Source organism: Hylobates moloch, unplaced genomic scaffold (assembly GCF_009828535.3).
Source record: "Hylobates moloch isolate HMO894 unplaced genomic scaffold, HMol_V3 SCAFFOLD_11, whole genome shotgun sequence".
Lineage (NCBI taxonomy): Eukaryota > Metazoa > Chordata > Mammalia > Primates > Hylobatidae > Hylobates > Hylobates moloch.
The window spans coordinates 54,197,500-54,221,396 of record NW_026652286.1 but is presented as its reverse complement, the minus strand read 5'-3'; positions in this window follow the sequence as shown (position 1 = coordinate 54,221,396).

The window sequence follows — 23,897 nt, the reverse complement described above, 5'->3', positions numbered from 1 at the left end:
TCTTTTACAATAGAGATAGGAGGCCCAAGGGAGAGAAAGGAGACACAGGAAAGTGGCAGAGGCTTTAATGTCTACTATGAAGCCCACAAACCCCAGAATCCCTGAAGTGCCCCTGTTAACTGCTACAAATGTGGCAAGCCAGGGCACTTTAGGAAGGATTGCCCAGGCAGCATGAGGAAGCCACCTTGACCCTGTCCAATCTGCAATGGGAACCACTGGAAGGAAGACTGTTCCAGGGGACCCTGGTTACTGGGTCCAGAGCCAGTCTCTCAAATGGTCCAGCAGGACTGATGGGTTCCAGGCCTCCTTCCCCTGGCTCCAGTGGTCCAGACCACCATTACCATACAAGAACTCCGGGTAATTCTAGAAATCAAAGGGACTCTGGGGTGGGTCTTTTGGTTCTCCTCACCAATCCAGGCCCCCTTCCTCTCAGCACAACAGTGAGGAGTGTCTCAGGAAGGCCTTTAACTCGATGTTTTTCCCAATCCCTTAGTTGTAGTTGGGGAGACCACTTCTTCACCCATGCCTTTCTAATTTTGCCTGAAAGCCGAACTCCTCTGCTGGGCAGGGATATTCTGGCTCACATGGAGACCACCATCCTGATGGCCTCAGGAAAAACTCTTTGTCTGCCCGTAGTGAAGACCATTATTAACCCAGAAATTTGGGCAATTCAAGGGAAAATTGGCCGAGCCACCCACAGCTGCCATAGTGGTCTGGATCCACCATAAGGATCCCACCTCCTTTCCTAACCAGAGACAGTATCTCCTGAAACCAGAACTTAGGAAAGGAGTGGAAGCCATCATCGATACTTAAGGTTGCAGGGCCTCCTCAAACCCTGCTATAGCCTTTGTAATACCCAGATATTGGGAGTATAAAAGCCCAAGAAGGAATGGAGACTGGTCCAGGACCTCCACTTCATTAATGAGGCTGTGGTTCCAGTTCACCCAGTGGTTCCCAATCCATATGCTCTATTAGCTCAAATACCTGAGGGGACTAAATGGTTCACAGTCCTGGACCTAAAGGATGCCTTCCTTTGCATACCATTGTACCTCAACTCCCAGTATTTGTTTGCATTTGAGGATCCCTCCAACCAGACTACTCACCTAACCTGGACAGTGTTACCTCAGGGATTCTGAGACAGCCCCCACTTGTTTGAGCAGGCATTGTCAAAAGACCTCTCTGAGTTCCTTTATCTTCAGGTTAAAGTCTTATAATACATAGATGACATTCTTCTCTGTGCCCCAACTGAGGAAAACTCTCAAGAGGACAGTAAGGCTCTTATTAATTTTCTGGGTAACAGAGAAAATAAGGTTTCAAAATCTCAAGCTCGGCTCTGTCAGACTTCAGTGAAGTACTTAGGTCTGGTCTTGTCAGAGGGGACCAGGGCATTAAGTGAATAAAGAATTAAGCCCATCTCCTCCTTTCCCCTCCCCGAAGCCCTCAAGCAACTGAGAGGATTCTTGGGGATTACAGGATTCTGCAGACTATGGATACCTGGGTACACTGAAATAGTTCGTTCTTTATATCACCTAGTTAACGAGACTGAGGCAGCTAAAACTCACCCTCTAATTTGGAAACCGGGGACTAGACAGGTCTTTGTCCTTGCTTAAGGCACCAGCCCTTAATCTTCCCATAGAAAGACTTTTAATCTTTATGTGTCAGAAAGGAAGGAAATAACCCTGGGAGTTCCAACTCAGGCCCAGGGTCCAGCCTGGCAGCCTGTGGGCTACCTAAGTAGAGATCTTGATTTGGTAGCCAATTGATGACCAGCCTGCCTCCAGGCAGTCACAGTGATATCCTTGCTAGTACCAGAGTCTACTAAGTTAACCATGAGGAATAACTTAACTGTTTACACCCCACATAATGTGGCAGGACTACTGTCTTATGAGGGAGAATCTCTTGTTAGCAGACAACTGCCTTCTCAGATATCAAGCTTTGCTATTAGAGGGATCTGCAGTACCATTAAGAATTCATCCCTCCCTAAATCCAGCCACCTTCCTCCTCAAGGAAGGTAGGGAACTCAAACATGATTGAAAAGAGATAGTAGTGTAAACCTATGTGACCAGAGGGGACCTCAAAGAAACCCCTTTAGAGAAGCTAGACTGGATTATCTATGGATGGAACTTCTTTTGTAGAATAAGGAATCCATAAAGCAGCGTATATGTAATAGTTACCCTAAATGATGTTTTTGAGAGTGTGTCCCTCTCCTCAGGCACAAGTGTTCAACTAGCCAAGCTAATTTGCTTAACTCGAGTTAAGCAGAAGGAAAGCAGTTAACATTTATAAAGATTCTAAGTACATTTTCCTAGTTCTTCATATGCATGTCACTATGTGGAAAGAGAGGAGCTTCTTCATATGCATGTCACTATCTGGAAAGAGAGGAGCTTCTTCATAGCTAACGGGTCTCCCATTAAATACCATCAAGAAATTAGTAGACTATTATCCTCAGTTTTCCTCCTATGGGAAGTGGCAGTAATACATCGTAAAGGCCACCAAAAAGGGATGGATGAAATAGCTGAGGGAGACAGGTTGGCAGACCAAGCAGCTAAATACGGAGAAAGTGGGCCCCAGATTTTGGTTCCACTTGAAGCCTCTCTGATTTGGGAGGGCTCCATAAGAGAAATAAAACCTCAATATTCTCCTGTAGAAATAGAATGGGCCACCTTTTGGGGATACATCTCTCAGTCCTCAGCATGGCTACAATTGGAGGATGACAAGTTTCATCTACCAGCTGCCAATCAATTAGCCAGAGGTCATTCTCAGGTAAAAACCTGATACAAATGGTTAAACAGGTCATTAATGCTTGCAAGACTTGTCTTAAAACTAATCCCCTCAATTGATGACTTCTTTCCCCCAAGACCCAAAGAATGGGATGCTACCTGTGGAAAGGCTGGGGAATGGATTTCACCCATATGCCAAAGGCAAAGGGCATACTGTACCTCCAAGTATGGATAGATACCTTCACTAACTGGATAGAAGCATTTGCATGTCAGACAGAGAAAGGCTCTGATGTGATAAAAGTACTAATTAATACAATACTTCCTCTCTTTAGACTCCCTAAGTACTTCCAGAGCGATAATGGTCCCTTGTTCAAGGTGGCTGTCGCCAAGGGGCTCTCAAGGGCACTATTTATGCAATATCATCTTCATTGTGCTTGGAGATCACAATCCTTGGGAAAAGTAGAAAAAACAAATGATATCATCAAAAGGCACCTCAAGAAACTGTCTCTGGGGACTCATCTCCCAGACTATCCTTCTTGCCATAGCCCTACTATGTGTTAGAAACCGCTTTAAAGCTGGGTTTGAGTCTCTTTGAAATGAGACAGTCTTTTTCATCAGTGATTTTTTTGCTAGACCAAGAAACCTCTGATTTGATTAAACATATAACTTCTTTGGTCGATTTCCAATGGGAACTCAAACAACTGTTGGAGGCCCAATCCCCTGAACTAGGGCCACCTCTATTCAACCCATGGGATCTGGTACTAGTAAAGGTACTTTGTTCCCTTTCTCCCTATATAAGCCCAGATTGGGAGGAACCTTTACACTGTATTCCTTTCTACTCCTGTGGCAATAAAGGTCATTGTAGTAGATTCTTGGATTCATTATACTTGAGTAAAGGCCTGTGAAGCTGATGAAGTTACCTCCATCGACCCAGAAGAGCACCCAAAACAACAATGTGAAAAGATCGGGGACCTCAAGCTAAAAATCACAAAAGATAATTTCAATAATTAACCTTCCATAGATATTCCCTTTATAGTCTTGCCTATGCTTGCTATTCTTATCTTCCTTCTTTTCTATACCATGGGGCACCTTTATAATTGTGAATGCCCATGGAAATATGTACTCCCCTAAGCAGTTATCTCTCTTTCTAAAGTTTAACTGCTCTCATACAAGGTTTAATTTCTCCTACCAGGGCAAAACAGCTCAGAGTACAATGTTGTTTTCAGAAAGATTAGTATATTTAACTTATTTCTGTAATCTTTGGCACTAGATTATTTCCTTTTAACTCCTCTTTGTATAATACACATATTTGATCCATGTATACTTAACAACTTTTTTTTTTTGCCTAGAGGTCATCAAACTCCAAACGGTCATGCAACCAGAGCCTCAAGTGATGGCTCTCTTTTGCTGGGGACCCTTAGGTAGCCCTCTGAGGAAAATCTGATTGCCGTTTTCCCCTAAACAATGCCCATTGTCAGCAGAAAGCATCTAAGATCTGTCATCATCCATATTCTAATGGCAATTAGATGTGCCTCTTCAGGGGGGAAAATGACAGAGTCAGGAGGCAGAGAAACTCTAAGCAGACAGGAACAGGTCCTTGTTGAAGCCCCACCCTCAAACTGAAAAGCCCCAAACCCACAGCCCAAAGTGAGAACTTCTATCTCTGTTTGCCCACTTTCTCCCAATTGGTACTTTCTGAATAATGTATTTTTACTAATCAAATGTTGCATTTTATAAAACTATCTACAACTCACCCTGTCCCCAATCCTGTGCTTATAAAGACCCCAGACTCTGCTGGTAGAAAGAGAAGCAGCTGGTAGAAAGAGAAGATAACAGGGAGATGCAACTTGACTTCAAAGAGCTCCTGGATGTTGGGCAGAGGCGACTTGACTTCAGAGGCAATGGCTGGACATCAGTGAGAGGTTACTTGACTTTGCAGGAAAGAGGCAGAGAGACACCAGGGGATAGTGACCAGCCCTTCCTGTCTCCTTTCCAGCTCTCTTCTCCACTGAAAGCCACTTTCATCACTCAATAAAATTCCTTGCATTCACCATCCTTCAATTCATCTGCATGACCTCATTCTTCTTGGGTAGGGACAAGAACTCAAGACCCACCAAGTGTGGGTACCAAAAAAGGCTGTCACACTGACCCTTTGCCCCCACTGGTGGAGGTCAGCAGCCCCACATGACCAGGCAAAGGGCCCACTGAGCTGATAACACATAGCTGTCTGTGGATGGTGGAGCTAAGGGAGCATTGTTACACACCCTCTGGGGCCTTGGTACCCCCACCTGGTCACTGCTGCAGGGCCTGCATGGAGTTTGCTCCTGCCGGTGCAGAAGTGGCCAGCTGGTTCCCGCACATGCTCGCCTATGCACTCCCTCCCACGAGGGGTGGGGTGCAGCATGACCGAGTAAACAGAGTTTGCTCATGCAGGTGCCAAAGCAGCCAGCTGGCTCCCATACTCCGTTGCTTGTGTGCTCCCTCCCGCAAGGGGATGAGCACGGTGGACTGAGTAAGTGAGGCACCGCTGATGGGAGTCCTGTGAAGGGATCAAGAAAACATCCTGTATCAAGGGAAACACAGAAAATTAGAATGGGTTAAAATAGAATTTTTGTTTTATTTGCTAATACTATTCATAATTATTCAATCATTGAAATATAAGCAATCTCAAATTGTCTGATTTAATTCATTTCATGTCTAAGTTATTACTTTTTGCTATAAAATAAATGCTTTTCTAGTTTTTTCTAGTGAGTCCCACAGTCCTGAAACTAAACACTTCTAAAGTAAAAATGGGGATAACATTTTAAAATGCCAACAACATTTATGTGTCACTTTGAGATGCTGAAATAGAAATAACTCTTCTTAACAGGAAAAAAAGCAGTTCTGATACTGTGTAGAGTTCTGTATAATTTGCAGCTCATTTCTGCGTTCATACATCATTTGAATCTTCTTAACAGCAAAGATAGGTTGTTGGTATTATCCCTATTTTTCGGAAAATAAACTAAGGTTGGGTGAATTTTAATGATTTGCCAAATTAGTAAGTGAGAGACAGAATTGAAAATCTAAAAAAAAATAAATAAATAAAAGAGGAAAGCATAGTCTTTGACAAATGTATATGTCCATTGCAACTTGCCTCATAATACATGTTCAGAGGTATTTATAAAAATTAAAACTTATTTTTCTTTTCTTGTTTTATATCTTTAAAGTGCTTTTCATCAAAGTATAGAAGCAAGTAAGTGTTGCTATTTTGTATTCAAAGTATTAGAGACTTTGAAGAATAAAAAACCTGTGCACAAGCTTAAGTAGCTCTATAAATTTAAATATTTAATGAGGAAAATAGTATAATATTTAAAAGCAATGCCTTTGAAAACATTAAAAACTGTATTCAAATGCTGGTTCTGCCATTTATTTGCTTTGTGAAGTGGCAGAGTTAATAACTTCTCTGAGTACTAATTTATTCAATAATGAAATGTGGATGATAATTATCTAAAGGCATTTGGAAATTTTGGCAAAATTTTACATGTAAATTATGTATTCTAATACTTGCCTTATAAGTGCTCAGTAAACTGTAACTGTAATGATTATGCACATTATTATTCTAAACTTCAGAAAAATGTGTATACATTTATGTATATCCATATTTTTGAATGGCATGGTGCTCTGAGATACAGTGACTACATAGACACACACAGTAGTTATAAAAATATTGATAGCAATTTACATTTTAATTTATATTTGGATTAGATTTCTTCTAAGTATTTATTTTGAAATAATGTGTAGACTTATGGAAAATGTACAAGCATAGTGCAAGGAATCCCTCTTTATTCTTTACTAGATTTTAAATAGATAGATAAACATATAGACATATATATGCATACATACATCTAGTTATTTTCTGAACGATTTGAGTTGCAGATAGTTTGCTTCTTTACCCCTAAATACTTTTTACTTTCTAAGCAAAAGAAAAACAAAAAACAAAAAAAAGGAAAAACAATTTTTCTCATATAAACACAGTAAAATTATCATAATTGAGAAATTTGCATTGATAAAAATATTATTTAAGCTACATACCTAATTGTGAACTCACCATTTTTCTCAAAATAATGTATTGCTTTCAGTTGTTATCCTTCTTTATCTTCTTTAATTTGAGAAAGTTCCTCACAGTTTATTTTATCTGACATTGACATTTTGAAGAGTAGAAACCAGTTGTATTGCTTCTCTCAATTGGAGTTTACCTCATATTTCCTTATTAATATATTCAAGTAATGTATTTTTGGTAGTGATACTATAAAATTCATACTCTGTTTATTCCTAGTGCATCATAGCAGGAAGTAAATGATCAGATGTTAATTTGTTCCATAACTGCAGATTTAACATTGGTCACTTTAGTTAAAGAGATGAATGTCAGGTTACTATTTTTTGCTTTGTAATAAACAGTTACTTTGTGGGAGCTTAGTTAAAGATTATGTAAATATCCTATTATTCCTCAGACATTTATCCATTAGAGTTAACATGCAATGATGATTTTTCCCTGAGTTAATTATTAGTCTTTGATGATTGCCAAATAGTGAGTTCTAATTTCATCATTCTTTCAGCTTATGTAATGAAAATCTTTCTTTTACTATTTATCTGTACAGTCTCATGAAATTTTACTTCATTCTCTGGGTGAGAGTTCAATACCATCATTACTTATTGTGATGCTCAAATGCACCATATTTGGCCAGTGAGAGCCCTTTCAAACTGGCTACTGTGTCCTCTTGATAAATTTACATCATGGTTTCAGTGCTTTCTTGATTTCTGGCATAGCAACATAGTATAAGATCAACCTGAATTTTTCCTGATTCAGACCCAAAAGCAGCTCTTTATTCAAAGAGCCTTGGTTTCTATACATAAAAAAAAATTTAGAATAAAAATATATGGGCACTATGTTTGCTCAGTGCTATTGAGTGGCATTGCTTTAAGCCTTCTCACTATGAAAGAAGAAAAGTTCCCTTGTCCCTCTCACAGGGCATGCAACATGGGGAGTGGCTCACTTCTTCAGTGCTCTGCTGCTCAAACCTCTAGGGGAGCATAAAGATGGGCAGGTTGTGGGGTTCCAACCCCATGGCAGCGTCTAGGGGTGGATGTGTATAGCTCATGAAGCCCCAGTGGGTGTGTGCTATGGTGTGCTCTTTTAGTTTTGCCGTCTATAGGTGGCTTGTGTTAAACAGCTCAATTACACCCCCAAGTACTAGCAAGGACAGATGGCTTTCTGTATCCTGGGTTCTTGCCTTGGTGTACTGGAAGAGTCAGATCACAAGTGGGCTGGAGAATGAGTGCAAGCCTTTATTGAGTGGAAGTAGCTCTCAGTAGATAGGGGAGCCAGAAGAGAGGTGGTTTTCCCGTGTAGTCGGGGTGCTTAGTGGTCTGGGCTTTCCTCTGATTGCCCCAGCCAAACTCCGCATCATTCTGCTCGTCTGTGGCCTGCTGGCCTGCTGGCACCTGTCAGCATGCTCTTCCGCTGGTGTGCTCCCCTCGATGTCTTCTCAGCATCCAGCTGCTTGTGTCGTCTTTTGCTGATTCACTCCTCGACGTCCAGCTGATTGTGTGGCTGCCTGCTAGACTCTCAGGGTTTGTTTTTTGTTTGTTTGTTTGTTTATTTGAGACAGAGTCTCACTCTGTCATCTAGGCTGGAATGCAGTGGCACAATCTTGGCTCACTGCAAATTCCATCTCCCGGGTTCAAGCGATTCTCCTGCCTCAGCCTCCTAAGTAGCTGGGATTACAGATGTGCACCATCACGCCCAACTGATTTTTGTATTTTTAGCAAAGATGGGGTTTCACCATGTTGGTCAGGCTGGTCTCGAACTCCTGACCTTGTGATCCGCCCGCCTTGGCATCCCAAAGTGCTGGGATTACAGGTGTGAGCCACCACGCCCAGCCCTCTCAGGGTATTTCATAGGCACCAGATGCGGGTGTGGCAGGCCAGGGCGGTCTTAGGAAATGCAATATTTGGGCACAAAGGCAGGAGTGCCTGTCCTGACTTAGGTCTAGGTCCATGGGCACAGGTCTGGGGGTGGATCCCTTGCCAGGGACCCGCCCTTCCATTCCCAGCACTTCTCTGTCCCCCTTCCATATCAACTAAACAACATTAAGATATAGATATGGTACATGGGCATGTCTATATACCATCTGTTTATTTAATTGTCTATCTATATATCTATCTATCTATCACCAAGCATTTACTCAGGTATTTTATATTACAATACAACCAAACAACGTTTATTCATTGTTTTCCCTTTTTCATTTTTGTAATTCTCTTCCCCAAGTTTGAAATAACTAACTCCCCGTATCCATAAAATATTTACTTATTTATTTAATTACAGAATAAGAGAACGTAGTTTCAGAAGTGCTATCCTATACCTCTATGAAAGATAAACTTACTAAGTAGGGATCATTACTGCTCATAGAACTTTTGTCTTTACTTGAAGGTCAATATTTCTAATATTGTATACTATGTCCAACGTTACTAGGATTAGATATCCTCCCATGCTTCATTGGGTTTATATTTGTCATTTGCAGTAAGTACAGTTTGTTTCTTCTTCTATGGTATGTACAGTCAATCAATTTTTAAATTTCATGAATATGTGAAATATTAACAATGTCTCAAAAGTCAGAACTGTATAATAAGCATGCAGAGAAGTATTACCTCCTCCCCCATTTCTCACCTTATTTTTATCTTTTCTAACATGTTCTTACTCACCTCCCACAAGTCAAAATTGTGTTACTTTCTTGTTGCACAAGGAGTATAGTGTCCCTTTTTTTTGAGACAGAGTCTCGCTCTGTCACCCAGGCTGGAGTGAAGTGGTGTGATCTTGGCTCACTGCAAGCTCCGCCTCCCAGGTTCACGCCATTCTCCTGCCTCAGCCTCCCGAGTAGCCGGGACTACAGGCATCCGCCACCACGCCCAGCTAATTTTTTGTATTTTTAGTAGAGACAGGGTTTCACCATGTTAGCCAGGATGGTCTCGATCTTCTGACCTCGTGATCCATCTGCCTTGGCCCCCCAAAGTGCTCGGATTACAAGCGTGAGCCACCGCACCTGGCCTTAGTGTCCCTTTTTGCTTACAAAAAAAGTAGCATGCAATATTTTCTCTTTTATAATTTGTTATTTTTATTTCACAATATATTTCTAAAATAACTCTCTAAAAGTTCATGGATAACATCCTTAATCTGTTTTACAAGGTCCCCATTGCATTGTGCATTATGTCTTTTTTTTTTTCTAATAATCTACGTATAGCTATGAAGATTGTTTCCTGTATTTTTGAGAGGTGACAACGTGCTAGCAGCCCTCGCTCACTCTCGGTGCCTCCTCAGCCTCAGTGTCCACTCTGGCCATGCTTGAGGAGCCCTTTAGCCCACTGCTGCACTGTGGGAGCCCCTCTCTGGGCTGGCTGGAGCCAGAGCCAGCTCCCTCTGCATGCAGGAAGGTGTGGAGGGAGAGGCGCGGGTGGGAACTGGGGCTGCACGCAGTGCTCGTGTGCCGGCGTGAGTTCTGGGTGGGCACGGGCTTGGCGGGCCCTGCACTCGGAGCAGCTGGCCGGTGCTGCTGGCCCGGGGTAGTGAGGGGCTTAGCACCCGGGCCAGCAGCTGCGGAGGTGGGCCAGGTGCCCCAGCACTGCCGGCCCACCCATGCTGCGCTCGAATTCTCGCTGGGCTTCAGCTGCCTCCACGCAGGGCAGGGCTCGGGACCTTTTTTAACAAAGGATTCTGGAACAATTAATGTTCCATAAAGAAAAAAATGAACCAACCTACAGAACTTATGCTTTTAATAAAACTAACCCAAAGTGGAACATACACCTAAATGTAAAATGTCAAACTATAAAATGCCTTCAATAAAACATGAGACCAATCATACGATATTGTGTTAGTGACACAATTTCAATAGCACTATTCATGAAATAAATAATTAACAAAGAATGTATTATCATTAAAAACTTCTGCTACGTAAAAAACACTATTAAGAGATGGAAAAAACAAGGTTCAAAAGGAAGAAAATATTTATAAAACACATATCTGATAAAGTATTTGCAACCAAAATACAAAAGGTATACAACATTAAACAATAAGAAAACAATCCAATTTAAAAAATGAGCAGAAGATTTGAATAGGCACCTAGCCAAAAAAGATATACAAATGTTAAATAAGCATTTGAAAATATGAAAAACTGTAATTTGCCAATATGGAAATGAAAATTAAAACAATAATGAGATGCCATCACACACTTATTACAGTGGTTAAAATTTGTTAAAAATCTGAGTATGCCAACTGCTAGCAAGAATGTAAGATAGGAAGATCTCTCATTGATTGCTGGTGAGAACTCCCACTGTGAGAAATGGTTTGGTAGCTTCCTGCAAAGCTAGACACAGTCTTACCAAATGATTCAGCAATCACCCTCCTGAGTATTTGCCCAACTGCGAAAACATGTTTGCACAAAAATGTGCAATCCTAAGTGTACACCATCTTTATCCATAATTGAATGAATAAACAATGTCTGGTAGGTCTATTCAATATCATGATCTTCAGTGAATAAAGAAATGAGCTATCAAGGCATACTTAAATAGATGAACTGTAAATTCAGGTAGCTAAGTTGGAAAAAGTGTGTCTGAAAAGGCTACATACTGTGTTGTTCCGTTTACATGACATTCTGGAACAGGCAAAAATACAGAGACAGTAAACATATTAGTTGTTGGTATGACATTGTGAGGAGGAAGTGCTGAATAGGGGAAGCAGGGTGGAATTTTTTTTTTTTTTTTTTAAGGTGGTGAATGTTGATACGGAAATGGTGGATACAAAACACTGCACATGTAAAAAACTCATAGAACTTTCCTAAACAAAGTGTGGAGTGAAATAAATGCCAATTATAAAAAAGTAGGATGTTAAAGAATCACATGATAGGATACAAAATGTGACAAAACAATTTAAATGAATAAAAAATCCATAAAAAAAAAACTTAACTGGATGGAGGTGGGGAAAGATACTGAGAAGTAATTTTGGAAGTGAGTGGCGTCTGTACAAGGGAAACTACAGATCAGTACTGTAGTCTAGTTGATAACATTGTTCCTTATAGGGGTCTATGTTAAAAATCTGTAACCACTATACATGTATACAGAAACTCAACAGTTAAATAAGATAACTGTGGATATTAAGAGCCAGATTTCGCGTTTTTGGAGTGAGAGTATTACAACTAAGCATGGGAGGAGGCTAGAATAAGCCATGTAATAATGAATTAGCATTGGAGGCATTGGTATGAACTTATGTTTAAGTCAGTACCAATACAGATAATTACATAAAATATAGATAAGTGAATATAGGTGGATTGAGTATACACACATACATTTCCTTGTTCTGTCAGCTGAGGACACCTAGAAACAAGAACACCCTAGAATTAATGAGCACATACAGTGCCCAGATCTTGGTTTCTTTTTTTTCTTTTCTTTCCTCCTCTTTTCTTTTCTTTACTTTTCTTTTCTCTTTTCTGTTCTTTTCTTTTCTTTTCTTTTCTCTTCTCTTCTCTTCTTTTCTTTCTTTTTTTTTCTTTTATTGCTCTGTCACCTAGGCTGGAGTGCAGTGGTGTGATCTCAGCTCACTGCAACCTCCACCTCCTGGGCTCAAGCGATTCTCCTGCCTCAGCCTCCCGAGTAGTTGGGACTACAGGCACACTACAGCATGCCTGGCTAATTTTTGTATTTTTAGTAGAGGCAGGATTTCACCATCTTAGATGGGATGGTCTGGAGCCCCTGACTGCAGGCAATCCATCCTCCTCAGCCTCCCAAAGAGCTGTGATTACAGGTGTGAGCCACCAGGATTGGCCCAGATCTTGGTTTCTTATACTATTCTCCAATAAAAGGAACCAGTGCCTGTTGGAGGAATGGCTAATTCTAGGACTGAGATAGGGAATATACAAATAATTATGGAACATATTGTGATGCCAACATAAAGAAGTACTAAGAAGAAAACAGAAACAATAGTGGGGTATTCAAAGGAAAGCAGAAGTCAACTGAGAGAGTTCCCAAAGGCCATAGGTGGAAATTCTTAAGCAAAGAAAGAAAGTAGCATTGGATTATTAGCCAAAAAAATTAATAGATTTGCATTAAGTCTATGCTGACATAAATAAATGACTGAGAAATATTCTAATAGTTTAGAAAGATACTCTGCTGTTCTGGAGTCGGAGCATTAACTCACTACTCAATATGTGTGTGTTGCACATAGTGGTTCCTTCCAAAGTGTGCACTAAGGAGAGGGGAAAAGAGTAACTTCACAGCAGGGAAATCTGAAAAATACTACTTGAGGCAGGTGATTCAGATTAATATCAATGATCATAAATCACTTTGTTAGTATATATCCTTGACATTATGTGATAAGAATGACAATTTTTCCCTGTGATCTCAAAACCCATAACCTCATTCTAATCATGAGACATACAGCAGAAAAATCTCAACTGAGGGACGTTCTGCAAATTACCTAATATCCTAAACATTTCCAACATCATCAAAAAGAAGGAAAGTATGTGAAATTGTCAGAGCCAAGCACATCCTAAAAAGACATGCTAACTAAATGAAATGTGATATCCTAAATGGAATCTTGGAACAGAAAAGAAATATATCAGTTTAAAATTATGGAAATTTTAGTGAAGTCTTGATTTTACTTCATGATATATCAATATTGGTTCGTTATTTATGACAAATGAACCATATTAATGTAAGATGTTAAAAATTTGAAAACTGCATTTTAGTATATGAAGACAGTACTGTCCTCACAATTTTTCCATCATTCTAAAACTATTGTAAAATAAAAAATATTCTTTTACAAATTAGACACATTATGTAAGTTTGTCAATGTTCCTATATAACCATGGTGGAATTTACATTTTTGTTAGCAATGTGTGAGGATGTTCCATTCACCACAGCATCAACAACAGACATGAGTGTCATACTTTAAAGTTTTGTCAGTCTAATAATTGAGAAATTGTAGTTTAGTGTAATTTTATTTACATTTGAACAATTACCAGGAAGATTGAACTGTGAAGTATTAAAATCCATTTTATACCTCTGTTTTGATGTCTGTTCATGTAAGTTTGCCCATTTTTCTTTTATTTCTGTAATTTCCCTCAATTTATGTTATTAAATATTTACATGTAATATATGTTAGAATATTTTCCCCCGTCAATTATCTTATGTTTTATAACCTTGTTTTTCACAACAAAAAGTTTTATTTTTAAGTTGCTATTATGTCAAATGTATCAATATATTATTTTAGTGAATCTAAATTTTGAATCTTAGCCTTTACCTGCACCCAGGTAAATGGTAATTTTTTTCCCTTAGTTTCCACTTCTAACTATTGAATATTAGTATAAAGAAACAAAATGGTATTCCACATCCTTGGTAAAAGTGCCCATTTGTTCTACTACATCTTTGAAAATGTTTTGTGGGTTTTGTGTAGATGGTTGTACCATCTGCAAATGAAGACAGTTTTACTCCTTTCTTTTTAATCTGCATGTATTGTATTTCTTTTTATTTCTGGGGTTCCAGTTTGGTGTTGAACAGAAAGCTTGAGTTGGATATCCTTGCCTCATCTCTAATCATGGAAGGAAGCATTCAGTCTTTCTTCATTCAGTGTGATAGAAGAAATAGGATTTTTTGAGATGTTCTTTATCAGGTTGAGGAAACTTGTGTGCCGTATAAGAGAAGGACCACATAAATTGTCAGTGTTTTGTATCTGTGCACCCTGAAAGGAGATTTCTCAGGTCCCTGGCTCCACCACCAATCTTTCTGGTGAGAATTTTATTGAAATCCAGGAAAAAGAGATGTGTCTCAGGCTCTAGGAATTCTAAATTAGCAAACAATTGCTAGAATTTGTGAAAATTCCAGTTTTCTTTTTAATCCTTTTATAGCCATCACATTCTTTTCTCATGTTCCAAAAAGGCAAAATCAATTTGCCTGTCTGGTCTCTTCAAAAAAGCTTGCCACATTTTGGAATTCAATTTACCTGGCTGTCTTGGCACCTCTGATGACCTAAATAAAACGCAATTATTCTGTTGATTATCTGTTGTGTGTGTGTGTGTGTGTCATTGTATGTTTGAGCATGAAAGGAGAACTGAAATCAAGTATGTATGCTACATATGTACAAATGAAGCCTATTTATTATTCAACCATGTGCTAGGTGCTGTGCTTAATGGGATTCTGTGGTCCAATTAGAAAGAACTCTCTGCTTTGTGTAAGATGCCTAAGCCTGATTTCAACTCTCTTACTTGCTGTGTATTGAGTCTTAGCAAGTTATAAAACCACTCTGTTCTTTCATTTCCTTCTTTAAAAAACAATGCTTACTTTGTTGTAAACATAAAAATGGGACACACATATATAAACTTGTATGTTAAACATCTCTTAATTTGGAAATATAATAAAACTATATTTGTAATGCTGCATTTCAATCTAATTTAAGGCTCCATGAACTGACAAGGTGTCTCATCACCACAACCCTACAATAACACCAACAAAAAAGGTATTAACAGTAGTAAAGAAATATAAATTATTTTGAAATATCTCCATTTGGTAACAAGCTTCATATTTTAGATTCCTATAAATACCTTCAGAAACAGTGAAATTGGGGTGAAATTGCCCTGTTATTGTGTATTATTCATACATTGGGCACAGATGGAAAAAGGACGCCATATAGGAAACAAAGGTAATGGAATTTTCCTTCTGGCACAAATCCTCTTGAAAATATCAAAGCAAGTCGAATAAGGATTTATTGAACTGAATTGTTAGATTAGAAACATAATTCCAAAAAAAGAAGAAGCTCCTTACTACAAAACTTGTATTTTTACATGTAAAAAATGAAAAGCCTGGAGAAAATAAGTGATATGTTCAAGGTTTCACAGAGAAATTGCTGCATCACAGAGATGATTCCACAAGTCTCCTGACTTCTACTCCTGTGAACTTGCCACTACATGACATTATTGTCTTTCTACACTGATACATGTTTCACAACCTATATCTGATTGAACTTTTATTTCTGGAAGTGTTTTAGTTTTATAGAAAAATTTCAAAGATAGTAGAGGGAATAAATGCCATACCTAGTTTCACAAATTATTAACATCTTACCCTAGTCCTTTTTCTGTGTTAGGATCCCATTCAGGACACCATATTTTACTTAGTTGTCATGCCTTCTTAGGGCTCCTTTGGCTGTGACAATTTCACAGACTTTCTTTGTTTTTGATGACTGCCATAATTTTGAGGAGTAATTCTCAGATATTTGGCAGAATGTGAGATTCTGTCAAATATTGAGGTTTTTCTTTTTTAATACAGCATACAAATTCATTTAATATGTTTTATATGACACCAGAGTCTTCAGAAATAAAGGCCTAAAGAAATAGGGAAACTTGTATATTTTTATGCTTAGGTTTTAAGGAGAGTGGAGACTTATGCAGAAGTATGATTGGACAAAGGGGATATGATCTGATGGAGAAAAACTGGGGTGGGAGAACTTAGCATGGCCTATTTGTTCAGATTTTTCTCTGTTTCCCTATGTTTTCAGAGTTAAGGACATTCCTTTCTTCCAGGTATAGAAAGACCCTCATTAGAATGAGGGTCTTATGGTCTACTTTAAGGGAAGGTCAGCTTAGTTCCATGGCCTGTTTCAAGAGAAAAGAGCAAGAGGGAGGTGAGACTGACCTTCCTGCTTCTGCTATCGTCTCAAGTGCTAAGGAACCATATTTTGGGGATATCCTGAACCCCATCAATGGCCATTGTCCTATATTAGGAGCTGATGAGAAACTTCTCTCCCTGAATCTGCTACAGTATTCCAAAAGGTTTGCAGTTTTCTAAGGCAATTTTTCAGGCTCTGGAAATCTACAGGATAATTTAAAAGTATTGCATGTGACCGGGCGTGGTGGCTCATGCCTATAATCCCAGCACTTTGGGAGGCCAAGGCAGGCGGATCACAAGGTCAGGAGATCGAGACCATCCTAGCTAACATGGTGAAACCCCGTCTCTACTAAAAATACAAAAAATTAGCTGGGCATGGTGGTGGGCGCCTGTAGTCCCAGCTACTTGGGAGGCTGAGGCAAGAGAATACATGAACCCGGGAGGCGGAGCTTGCAGTGAGGTGAGATCGCGCCACTGCACTCCAGCCTGGGTGACAGAGCGAGACTCCATCTCAAAAAAAAAAAAAAAAACACTTATTAACATATTTATAAGAACAGAAAACTTACAAATTATGTTCTTGGTCCACAATGAAATTTAACTAGAAATCAATGGAGAGATTTGGAAATATCCAAATATTTGGAGATCAAAAAACATACTTTAAGCAACATATGATTAAAAAAAGAAGCTTCAAAATAATTTGAAAATAATTTAAAATATAATACAACTTATCAAAATCTGAGCAATGCAAATTTAGTAGAGCTTGGAAGGAAATCTGTAACTTTAGATGCATATCTTAGAGAAGAAGAAAGATTCTAAAATCATTAATATAATGTTCCACCATAATAAACTACAAGAAAAAGAGAACAATTTAAGCTTAAAGCAAGCAGATGAAAAGAAGTGATAAAAATTAAAGTAGATATCAATAAATTTGAAAATAAAAAATAATACAGAAGATTAACAAACTAAAAACCACATCTTTGAAAAATTTAAGAAATTTTATAAACATCTAACCAGGCTAACCAAGAATAAAAGAGAAAAGAGAAATGAAATAAGGGTCATCATTCATCATCTCATGGACATTAGAAGATGCTGTTAGTGTCTTTTCTCCTGGAAAAATAAACCTGTTTTACAGAGCATACTCTGGAGGTAATTCACAAGGATTGCTCTTCCTCCGCCCCAGCCAGAGCTACAAGGTCATCTTCACTGTGAGTATCTGGTGAGATGACTGCAGATAAAGGCCGTGAATGTGGCAGGCTCCTCTAATACAGAAGCTCTTAAGGGATTATCATTCTCAAGATAGTCCAGACTCAGATTCCAGCAATCTGTTAATATTGCCATGTAAGTGTTCTAAGTGTTCTTATCAGTTTATATGTCTCCAGTGTCTTCTACTTTTGATAAGCAGATCTTGGTTTTGTCTCTCTGAAGTCTTCTATTTCTTCATATTTGGGTGTAACAGCTCTTCCTGCAATCTCAGTTTTCTGTTAGGTCCACAAAACATATTGATTTTCAGTTTGTTCTGTTTTTACTGTTGTGAAGACAGAAGTGTCTGTTTCCTAGCTATTTGTATGGTGGAGTCAGAACTAAAAATTTCATTGCTTTTTCACATTTAAAAAAGCGTTTTAGAAATGCTTTACATTAATAATAACATTTGTGTTTTTTAAACATGTTTGTTCTGATGGTTTCAGTTTAAAGGAAGTTCTTGATTTTCAGCATCAGTATTTAAAGGCAGGATCTTGTGTTGATTCTGAGTCACAGAGGGATATCTGCAATGTTTGTGAGGCTCAGCCAATGTCTTCCCCTCTGTTGTGCATATCTTTTTCTTTCCTCAGTTTCATTTTCTACCAGGTCAATCTTTCTCCTGAAGGTGAATCTAGGAATTCCTTTTTCCCCAGGGTCACAGGAACACAGCAATTCTCCCTCTTCTATACTGAAGCAAACTTAAAGAAGAGAAAGACAGGATAAGGAAAATCTGAAAGACATAATTTAATTAAAAAACTGAGTCATATAAAAGAGTTAAGCCAAAACTAATAGGCAGATGAAATTTGAAGTGACAAAATATTAAACTGATAGGGAGAGTGATTGCACTGGAACCAAGTATTTTAATTTGGCAAGTCTAAGTTGTCTCTGCTATCCAGTGGGTGGCAAGCCCATGAGGAAGATTAGAGACGATTTAGAGAAAGCAAAAATTAAAGCTATTTAAATGTATAGTAAATACACATGTTATTCTATCTTACACACAGAATATTACCTATGTATGTAGATCTTTGTTTCAAATGAAGTTTAAGTCTTTTTTGGACATTAATAATTTATTTACATATTATACATTCTGTTTTCACATTCTAAGGCAATATTTATTAAAAGGCAAACTGAAATACCTTTTCAACAGTATTTAAGTAGCACTATCAGCTTTTGGACTGGCATAATTATATTTAGCACAAAAAAGATCCACAGTGTCACTTGAGAAAACATGATTGTATAAGCAATTTATTACCAGATGTTTTGGATTTAAAGCAACCTTCTTTGAAGAATGCAAATACTTTCTCGATTTATGAGGAAAACATGATTTTAAAAAACAACTTCTTAGTTACTTGTTAGTTCAAACTTTTTCCCATAAGGACGCAAGGTGGCATGGATGAAGTGAAAAGTTAAAACCTAGGTATTTGTACTGTAATTTCTGTGTAGCTGTGAATGTCCAGGAAGTAAAATGAGTTTTTCATATTAAGGCAAATAGGTTGTGGAAAAGAACAGAATAAACCACCTCATTACGTGAATCTTAGTTAAGAATAAGAACCTTCAGTTGAAATTTGGAGACCTGGGTTGTGAAGCATGCTGTTGTGGAACACGCTATTCCACCAGAAACAGGTCATGTACTCTATTGGCTTCATGTTCTCCACCATAAAATAGATTTGAACCATATAAAATGTTATGATCCTCAAGAGGTTTTAGGTTAGAATATTAAGTGTCTCAGAAAAACATTGCTCCCATTCTAACAAGAAGCAGCAGCCCAAACGGCATACAAAATCATATTTTTTAGAGTCCATCAGAGACCTCAGATGGCAAGGTAATCTAATTATATACATCCAAAGGGTTTTAACCTCTTCCAATAGAATAGTACACATGAACTATTTCCTCTTTGAAAGAACAGTAGGAGCATATGGTAGCCATGGAAGTGAATTTTAAAAATAGATAAAATTTTAAGAAATTAACTTAAAGTCCAAGTATAGCTGGTGTGATAACTTAGAATTCCTTGGAGGCCCAAACACAATAGAAATCTGCACCCACCTACCATGAGAAACATTAGGCCAGGTCATTGGACATGAGAAACCTCTTCTCTGTTGCTAATATACTGGCAATTCCAAAGTTTGAGAGACAGCAGGGAAAATCAATAGAAACCTGGCTATAGTCAGAACACTGAATTAATACAATATATTGACCATGAGCAGTGAGAGAAGCAGCAGAATATCTATTTGTATTATACTTGTATTCTATGTCTGGCATTCATTTACATATACACACAAAGACACACACACACATAACTGTGTGTGTATATATGTGTGTGTATATATGTATATATAATACATACAATAAAGTGAGAAAATGTGATCTACCATCAAAAGATAAAGTATTCAATAGAAACAGAGACATTAGAGAAAATGAATTTTTAGTTTAACAAGTTCTCACAAAGGTAACTCCAGGCACAAATGGTAAAAATGGTTAATTCCATCAAACATGTAATAGGAACATAATACCAGTTGAGAAGGAGAACAAATCCCAACTTGTTTTATTGGGTCACTTATCTTGGTGCAAAAATAAACAAAGATTTTACAATTAAAAAATTTACAAGCAAATATCTCTGATGAACATAGAAGATCAGCAAATTAAATCTAGCCATATTTGAAAAAGAATAATACATTATAATCAAATAAGTTTTACTGCAGGATCAAGGTTGGTTTATATATGAAAGGAAATCCATTTTATAAACCACATTAAGAGATAAAGGAAGAAAACACATATAATCTTAAGTTTTCAGACAAAGTTTTTGGCAAAATGCAACACACGTTTGTAATATAAAACGTTCAGTAAACCTGAACGAAAATAAACTTCCCTAATCTGACAAATGGTATTTATGAAAAACCTAAAGTTGATATCATAGACGATCATGAAATATTGAATGTTTTCTTCTCAACACTGTGAATAAGATCAAAACAAGATTTAAATAAATTGTGAAATATACAATAGACCATTGACTGGAATATTTAGTATAGTTAAAATGTCAGTTTTCCTCAAGTTTATCTATAGATTCAGTGCAATCTCAATCCAAGTAGCAGGTATTTTGTAGAAATTTAGAAGTTTCTTAGAAAATTTATTTGGAGAAGCAAATAACCCATATTAGCTAAAATAATCTTACAAATAAAAAAATGTTTGCAGTACTTACAGTAATTGAGGTCAAGACCTATTTTAAAGCTGTAATAATCAAGATTTTGTGTTACAGAAGAAAGAATAGAAGAAAGTCAGAATGAGGAGTCCAGAATTAATCCAAACAAATATGGATCAGTCCATTTTGACAATGTTCCCCCAGAAAAAAAAAAAAAAAACTTGATCCCCAACTAACAATCATTGTCATCAATATAATATGGATCATAGACCTAAATATTAAACATGAATAAAACAATAGTTACTAGAGGAAAATTTATGAGGAAATCCTATTAAGTTGGAGTAAAGTTTTGTGAGAGAGGACAAAATATACACTATAGACAAAAGAAAAATGAATAAATTGGAGTTCATCATATTAAAAAATCTTCTACTGGTGAAGCACTCACAACTACTCACTTCTTACCCTCTGTTTTGTCATGACTCAAATTCAGTCAGGCTTTCTCTTCCCTATGGGCCTCTGAACGCTGCTTGCCTCCAGCCTAAGAAAACACTAAGGGAAATATGGCCCCTTATTAACTTATCTCAAGAATTTGCTGGACACAAACACCACATTTTTTTCATACGTGGTTGGCCACTTTCTCCTATTTGCCTAACTTCTCCTTTCTTACTGCTTATTCCTCCCTAAAAAAAAAAAAGCTCTTTTCTGTCAGACTTTGAGATCCTTGCAGATTTCTGAGATCAGAGTATTCTCCCTATTGCAACAGTCTTTTTTGTGAATAGTTTATCCTTATCTAAACTGGATTTACTTTTATTTGACACGACTCTCCTAAAAGTTCTGTTATGAAAAATGAAAGAAAATCCACAGGCTGGGGAAAATATTTTCGAAACACACACTTGATAAATAACTCGAATTCACAAAATGTACAGAACTACTATAAAGCGGTAAAACAAATACTAAACATCTAATAAAAAGATTAAAAGTTTGAATAGACACCTCCCAAAAAGACAAATAGCAAATAACATCAACATCATTATATGTGAGGAAAATGCAAATTTAAGTTAAAATGAGACACTATTATACATCTACTTGAACAACTACAATTACACAAAAGGACACCATCAAATGTTGGAGAGATTGTAGTAACTGGATCTCTTACACATCATTGGTGGGGTGGTAAAATTATTATTTTCTATTGCTGCTATAATAAACTTGTACTTTGGTGACTTAAAATAATATGGATTAATCTTATAGTTTTATAGGTCAGAGGCCTGACATGGGTCTCACTGAACTAAAATCAATGTTTTGTCAGGGCTGTGTTACTTTCTGGAGGACTTAGGGGAAAATCTATTTCATTTTTTATTCACATTGTTGGCAGAATTCAATTCTATGTGGTTGAAGACTGAGGTCACCATTTTTCATTGTTGTTGTTGGGTATGGGCTAAGAGCTCTTCTTAGCTTCTGGAAGCCATCCACATTCCTTGCCTGTGGCTCCCTTCTTCCATCTTCAAGTTCAGCAACAATGATAAAAGTTCCTCTCATGTTTCTAAACTTTCCTGCCTCTCCTTACGTGGTTACATTTCTTACCCACTCTCTGCCTTTCTCTTCCACTTTTAAGGACTCTTATAAATAGACTGTGTCCACTTAAATAATACTAAATAATATATCTCAAGATACAAAATGTTACTAATATTTGTAATGTCCTATTTTCCATATCAAGTGCTTATTCCGAAGTTCCAGAGATGAGGTTCTGGACATTGTTGAGAAGGCTTTATTGCTACCACAAAATGAACAATGATCTTGGAAAGCTCATTGTCACTATCTTAATAAGTTAAAACCAATCCAGAAATTCTGCTGTTAAGTGTATAACCAAGGAAAGAAAGACACATGTCCACTAGAAACCTTACACAAAAATGTTCAAAAAATCTTTATTTATACTGGTCCAAAATTTGAAAGATCCCAAATGTCCATCAACATGAGAATGGAGAAAACATGTGTAGTATTTAATATATGCCTCAATAAAAAGAAACAGACATCTGATAAATGAAAAAACATGCAATGATGTATGTTGAGTGAAAGAAATAGAACACAGAAATACACAGGCTCTCTTATCCTATGAATATGAAATTGAAGAATAGGCAAAATTAGCCTATGGTGAAATTATCTAGAAGGAGAATTGTATAGGAAGAGGCATGAGAAATGTTACATTTCTTCCTTATTCATCAAAATGAGTTCAATGTAACTTCAAAATATGGTTCATCAAAACTGATTAAATGGTACACTTAAGATGTTAGTATTTCATTCTATATACATTATAACTTAAAATAAGATCTTTCAAATTTAAGATATTATGACCCTACAGACGATAACCTATTCTTCCACTTGTCCTTTTTAAACATGAAATAGAGATTTTAAAAATAAAATATATTTAGTTTCTCAGTTTTATGACATATTTAGAAAGTATTATATTTTTCAAGCAAGAAGACCTGCAAATTTTTAATTCCATATCCAAACAGTATAAACAATAATTTCTGGGCTTTTCTTCTTTAGTTGTGTCATTTTTATAGCCAAAATGATAATTAGTGAATGTTTTTGAGCACAAAAATACTCATTTTAATATGAGAAATTTAATATCAAAACAGTTCAGATCAAGAAATTATATTTCATCCTACAGATGACAATTCACCAACAGCTTTCAATATTGCTAGCCCATCTCAACAGTGATATGATTCAGGTTTTTTTTTAAATTTTAATGTTATTTCATATATTCTTGTTCCAAAGCTGTTGAAAACAACACAGCAGAATGCTGTGATGATTTAGGGGAGGGAAGAAAGTCAGGAATAGGGATGTAGCTTTTTTGTTCCAAACATTTACCACAGTGCAATATGACTTAGAGAACGAGAACTTACAGGTTAGAAACCTTCTCCACGTGAAAAACACATTGGAGCTGGCAAGATAAGACTGAGTATTCTCTAGACATAATAAATCTGGACAGCAATTTTCTCAAAGAAAACTAATCAATTATATTAGAATACCTCTTATTCAGTTCAATCAAGGACAGTACTAGGTCCATTAATTGAAAAGACTGGATAACTGAGGAATCATATAGTATTATATGCAAC